This window comes from Cherax quadricarinatus, chromosome 23 (genome assembly GCF_038502225.1).
Source record: "Cherax quadricarinatus isolate ZL_2023a chromosome 23, ASM3850222v1, whole genome shotgun sequence".
Taxonomy (NCBI): domain Eukaryota; kingdom Metazoa; phylum Arthropoda; class Malacostraca; order Decapoda; family Parastacidae; genus Cherax; species Cherax quadricarinatus.
In genome coordinates this window covers 178,414-185,019 of record NC_091314.1, presented here as the reverse complement: position 1 = coordinate 185,019, position 6,606 = coordinate 178,414, and positions in this window count along the sequence as shown.

Sequence of the window (6,606 nt, the reverse complement as noted above, 5' to 3'; positions counted from 1 at the left end):
CATTTATCACGGCACTGCTGCAAGGTCATCCCTTCAAATTCTTTTTTTAAATTGCTTTTCGTACTATTATCAATCCTGAACATACAGTAAACCATCTTTCACACCACTACCTAGTGCAAATCTGTTTGCGATTCAATTTTTGTATCTATTTCTACCTTTCGTAGCAGCTCTACCTGTTTCTACCTTGAGGTCTGACATAGCCAGCCATCACAATGGCACAGGTGGGCCAATTCCCTCCCACGCACCTCGGGGCTCTTTTGTTTCACGGTAAATCTAGCTTTGTTTACACTTGCACCCTCACTTACTACCCATGCTACCACTAGTTGCCTTGTGGATGCATACCAGAGATTTTTTAGAATTTCATTTCTGATCTTTTAATGTCTAGCACCTGTCTGGATATTAATCATAGCACCAAAGAGGAAATCTAGTGTAGGTGAAGGTGCCAAGAAGTCTGTGTGTGAACCATGTCTCTGGTGAAGAAAAGAGAGACATACTTAAAGGCCATGTCCATGTGGTTGATGCAGCCAAGGCCTATGGAGTAAGGAAATCAACAACTGATTCAATTGGAGGCAATGAGAAGATAACTTGTATGATGAGTAACCAAAATTTTGACTTGTTAAAAAATGGGAAAGCAGTCAATAAGCTGTCAAAATGACAAATGACTGGATTCAGGCAAAAAAGTGTGCCCCTTAAATTTCTTGTGATCCTTGAGAAAGCCTCTTCTTAACCATACCACGGGTGGGGTCAGAGAGTCTCAAAACTCCAGACAGTCGCATTAGCCACTGGACCAGCTAGCCACAATAAGATTCGTCCAACTAGGTATATTTCTACACCATAGGAACTTGCATTTGTGGTCACAGTGGTGCTTATGCTAACCTTCCTATGGTGTAGAAATATACCTAGTTGGACAAATCTTATTGTGGCTAGCTGGTCCAGTGGCTAACGCAACGGTCTGGAGTTTTGAGACTCTCTGACCGCGGGATCAAACCCCACCCGTGGTATGGTTTGCAATCGTGTCATTACAATTTCATGAGTCAAGCCTCTTCTTACTATAAAACAGTGTGAGCAGGAAGGAAAACCTGCAAATGAGTGTACCTTTATCCAAGGTTGGTTTAATTGGTTTAGGGTGAGCAATAAGCTTTATAAAGTTCAGTGGTGTGTGCCTCTACTGACTACACAGCAGCCAAGAATTTTCCTGCTGAGTTGCTGGAAATGATTTCTGAGGATGGCTAGGCACCTGAGCAAGTTTTTAATGCTGATGGGTGAGGATTTTTCTGGAAGATGCCTTCTAGAACTTACATCAGCAAGCAAGAAAAAAAAAAAAAAGTGTTCCTGGATTAAGACAGCAAAGGACCATTTCAGTTTGCTACTGTGTGCTAATGAAACTGGTGACTTGCCTGTTATCTGGTGGTTAAACCAGTCAGCATTGATGACAGAGGAATTATTGTTCACTGGTTCAAGTATCATTTTAGCCAAAGTCATTTTATCTGTGCAGCAAAAGCTTCATATTCAAGATTTTCCTGACTGTTAATTCCTTTGCTCATCTTGGCCTGTTGCATGATTTGAACCCAAATGTAAAGGTTATATTTTATCACCAAATATGATATCACTGATACAGCCATTGAATCAAGGTGTAATCATGTCATTTAAGTGAATTTACACAGGCAGATTAGTGCAGAAATGGACAATGATTCAGAGCTTGCCATGCCAGAGTTCTGGCATAAATTCAACAACATAGATAACTTACCCAACATGAAAGCAGCATGGGATAATGTGCCCCACTAAACAATAAATGCAGGATGGGGAAAATTATGACATACGTGTGGTGAATAATTTCACAAGTTTTCCCTCAGTTGAGAGTCAAGTTGAGGAAACTGTTTGGCTGGCAAGGAGACTGCCAGGCAAGGGCTTTGAAGACATGAGGGCAGATGTCACCGAACTCTTAGATAATGGAGAAGTCCAGATGAAATGTTGGCAGGGTTTAATTCCCAGGTAGAAGAAACTCAGACAGTAGAAAAGGATTTGGAAGAGGCACCAGCAAAAAAGTTAACACTTCAACAGTTATGTGAGCAGTTCCATGTTGCTGCTAAATCTGGACCTTTTTTTTTTATTGAATAAGACCCTGGCACATCTAGAAACACTGCTCTGAAGCAGCTGATGATGCCCTACTACTAGTTTTATAAAGTACTACTGGGTAATACACAGCAGACAATATTAACCCTTTGAGGGTCGACAGGCCCTTTCCAAGACTTGTTCTCTGGGTTGGCCAAATTTAAAAAAAAAAAAAAAAAAAAAAAAAAAAAAAATTATGAAAAGATAGAGAATCTTTTTCTGATCATAATGACACCAAAAGTATGAAATTTGATGGAAAACTTACGGAATTATGCTCTCGCGAAGTTAGCGATCTCGACGATGTTGACGCATCGGCGATTTTGCCCACTTTGAGCTTTATTTTTGGCCAATTCCAATGTACTAGTCGACAAAAACCATAACTATTTCGCTAGAACTCTATTTTTTGTATCGAATGAGTACAAGAAACCACCCATTTACTGATTTTAACTATCCAATAAAGTGGTCAGAATTTAGCAATTTTGCCAATTTCACACAAATTTCAAAAGATGCCAATTTCCAAATAGGGTCCAGAATAATCAAGAATGACATTCCTGGCACTAAAATAACAAGTTCTCTGTTCGTTAGTCACATCCCCAATCCCCTCTTATATTTCTTTGTCTTTCCACTTTCAATTTTTATTCTTACAAAAAATAGAAGATTTACTGTTATGCAGACTACTGCATTTGTGTAGAAATGGTATAAATAATATCAGCGCACTTGTGAAAGAATATCAGACTCACCAGTTGACGTATATTGGACGCTTGGCATGATTTGTTTACTTTTGAACTTTGGTAAAAATCAAACATTTCTAATATTTTGAGCTCAATTTCAAGGCACTTTTCATTGTAAAACCAGTCAAAATCATCTCAATTTCTGTAATATGTCTTCCATTCTATAAAAAGGGACCAAGAAAACTAGAATACAACAATAAATACCATACGAAAATACAGTGCAAAGTTGCTGTTTTATTCCAAAAACACGGTCAAAGTTTTTTTTTTATCATTATGCACTGTGTGCTGCAGGATTTTTTTTATACTGCACACACTGACCACATAGACCCATTCTTTCATATGTAGGCCTACCAGCTTTCTCCCACTAGATTTGAGGGCGCTAGAATTTAGGCATACTAGTACGTCAAAAGCCCTGGGTCGTAAGCCGTACTAGTACGGCCGAAACCTTCAAAGGGTTAACAGCTCTGAGTCATCCTCAGCCCACAAACCCCAGCCCTCCACTTTATCTACCTTGGCTTGGTGTAGCTAGTATGCCCACACCAAGCTCTCCACTAGCATCAAGCTACTTAAGCAACAATAACCTGAATTTAAGTGTATTTACATTGTTTTACTATTAGGTTATAGGTTAAATAATCCTGTATTATACTATAACATGCTTAAATGTGTCATATGCATGCCTTTTAAAATCATTGTACAATACTTCGGTTATTATTTTAGGTGAACTGTGTATTTTAAAAGAAAAGTTGATTGGCTTTTTTTGAGGCGGCATGGAATATAACCCAATTTTTCCCAAAAGTCACTCACTCCATCTATTGTGGATTCATGTGTAACTCCTTTTTCTGGACTGCAACTTGTGCGAAACGTGGTTGCTTACTGTACTCAACAATTGTATAAATACACCTAGGGTTAAGTAAATGACCAAATATTGGTTACAAGCCTTCTAGCTATTTTTCCATAAATTGATGCCATGCTAAATGTAAGTTATGGTGTGCTCATCAAATTATGTTACAACTTGTCAACAACATTATGGCGAAAATGTAGAGAAAGATCACGTGGTAAACAAGGATCTACTGTATCTACTAAATGCCAACGGAATAAATATTTTTACTAGTGGTACGTTCCAGGATGTACATGTTTATAGAGGGGCAACTGATATATCGGATCATTATTTAGTTGTAGCTACAGTTAGAGTAAGAGGTAGATGGGAAAAGAGGAAGGTGGCAACAACAAGTAAGAGGGAGGTGAAAGTGTATAAACTAAGGGAGGAGGAAGTTCGGGTGAGATATAAGCGACTATTGGCAGAAAGGTGGGGTAGTGTAAAGATGAGTAGTGGGGGGGGTTGAAGAGGGTTGGAATAGGTTTAAAAATGCAGTATTAGAATGTGGGGCAGAAGTTTGTGGTTATAGGAGGGTGGGGGCAGGAGGAAAGAGGAGTGATTGGTAGAATGATGAAGTAAAGGGTGTGATAAAAGAGAAAAAGGTAGCTTATGAGAGGTTTTTACAAAGCAGAAGTGTTATAAGAAGAGTAGAGTATATGGAGAGTAAAAGAAAGGTAAAGAGAGTGATGAGAGAGTGCAAAAGGAGAGCAGATGATACAGTGGGAGAGGCACTGTCAAGAAATTTTAATGAAAAAAAGAAAAAATTTGGAGTGAGTTAAACAAGTTAAGAAAGCCTAGGGAAAGTATGGATTTGTCAGTTAAAAACAGAGTAGGGGAGTTAGTAGATGGGGAGATGGAGGTATTAGGTAGATGGCGAGAATATTTTGAGGAACTTTTAAATGTTAAGGAAGAAAGAGAGGCAGTAATTTCATGCACTGGTCAGGGAGGTATACCATCTTTTAGGAGTGAAGAAGAGCAGAATGTAAGTGTGGGGGGAGGTACGTGAGGCATTACGTAGAATGAAAGGAGGTAAAGCAGCTGGAACTGATGGGATCATGACAGAAATGTTAAAAGCAGGTGGGGATATAGTGTTGGAGTGGTTGGTACTTTTGTTTAATAAATGTATGAAAGAGGGGAAGGTACCTAGGGATTGGCGGAGAGCATGTATAGTCCCTTTATATAAAGGGAAAGGGGACAAAAGAGACTGTAAAAATTATAGAGCAATAAGTTTACTGAGTATACCAGGAAAAGTGTACGGTAGGGTTATAATTGAAAGAATTAGAGGCAAAACAGAATGTAGGATTGCGGATGAGCAAGGAGGTTTCAGAGTGGGTAGGGGATGTGTAGATCAAGTGTTTACATTGAAGCATATATGTGAACAATATTTAGATAAAGGTAGGGAAGTTTTTATTGCATTTATGGATTTAGAAAAGGCATATGATAGAGTGGATAGAGGAGCAATGTGGCAGATGTTGCAAGTACTGTATATGGAATAGGTGGTAAGTTATTAAATGCTGTAAAGAGTTTTTATGAGGATAGTGAGGCTCAGGTTAGGGTGTGTAGAAGAGAGGGAGACTACTTCCCGGTAAAAGTAGGTCTTAGACAGGGATGTGTAATGTCACCATGGTTGTTTAATATATTTATAGATGGGGTTGTAAAGGAAGTAAATGCTAGGGTGTTCGGGAGAGAGGTGGGATTAAACTTTGGGGAATCAAATTCAAAATGGGAATTGACACAGTTACTTTTTGCTGATGATACTGTGCTTATGGGAGAATCTAAAGAAAAATTGCTAAGGTTAGTGGATGAGTTTGGGAATGTGTGTAAAGGTAGAAAGCTGAAAGTGAACATAGAAAAGAGTAAGGTGATGAGGGTATCAAATGATTTAGATAAAGAAAAATTGGATATCAAATTGGGGAGGAGGAGTATGGAAGAAGTGAATGTTTTCAGATACTTGGGAGTTGACATGTCGGCAGATGGATTTATGAAGGATGAGGTTAATCATAGAATTGATGAGGGAAAAAAGGTGAGTGGTGCGTTGAGGTATATGTGGAGTCAAAAAACGTTATCTATGGAGGCAAAGAAGGGAATGTATGAAAGTATAGTAGTACCAACACTCTTATATGGGTGTGAAGCTTGGGTGGTAAATGCAGCAGCGAGGAGACGGTTGGAGGCAGTGGAGATGTCCTGTCTAAGGGCAATGTGTGGTGTAAATATTATGCAGAAAATTCGGAGTGTGGAAATTAGGAAAAGGTGTGGAGTTAATAAAAGTATTAGTCAGAGGGCAGAAGAGGGGTTGTTGAGGTGGTTTGGTCATTTAGAGAGAATGGATCAAAGTAGAATGACATGGAAAGCATATAAATCTATAGGGAAAGGAAGGTGGGGTAGGGGTCGTCCTTGAAAGGGTTGGAGAGAGGGGGTAAAGGAGGTTTTGTGGGCAAGGGGCTTGGACTTCCAGCAAGCGTGTGTGAGGGTGTTAGATAGGAGTGAATGGAGACGAATGGTACTTGGGACCTGACGATCTGTTGGAGTGCGAGCAGGGTAATATTTAGTGAAGGGATTCAGGGAAACCGGTTATTTTCATATAGTCGGACTTGAGTCCTGGAAATGGGAAGTACAATGCCTGCACTTTAAAGGAGGGGTTTGGGATATTGGCAGTTTGGAGGGATATGTTGTGTATCTTTATATGTGTATGCTTCTAAACTGTTGTATTCTTTGTGTATCTTTATATGTGTATGCTTCTAAACTGTTGTATTCTGAGCACCTCTGCAAAAACAGTGATAATGTGTGAGTGTGGTGAAAGTGTTGAATGATGATGAAAGTATTTTCTTTTTGGGGATTTTCTTTCTTTTTTGGGTCACCCTGCCTCGGTGGGAGACGGCCGACTTG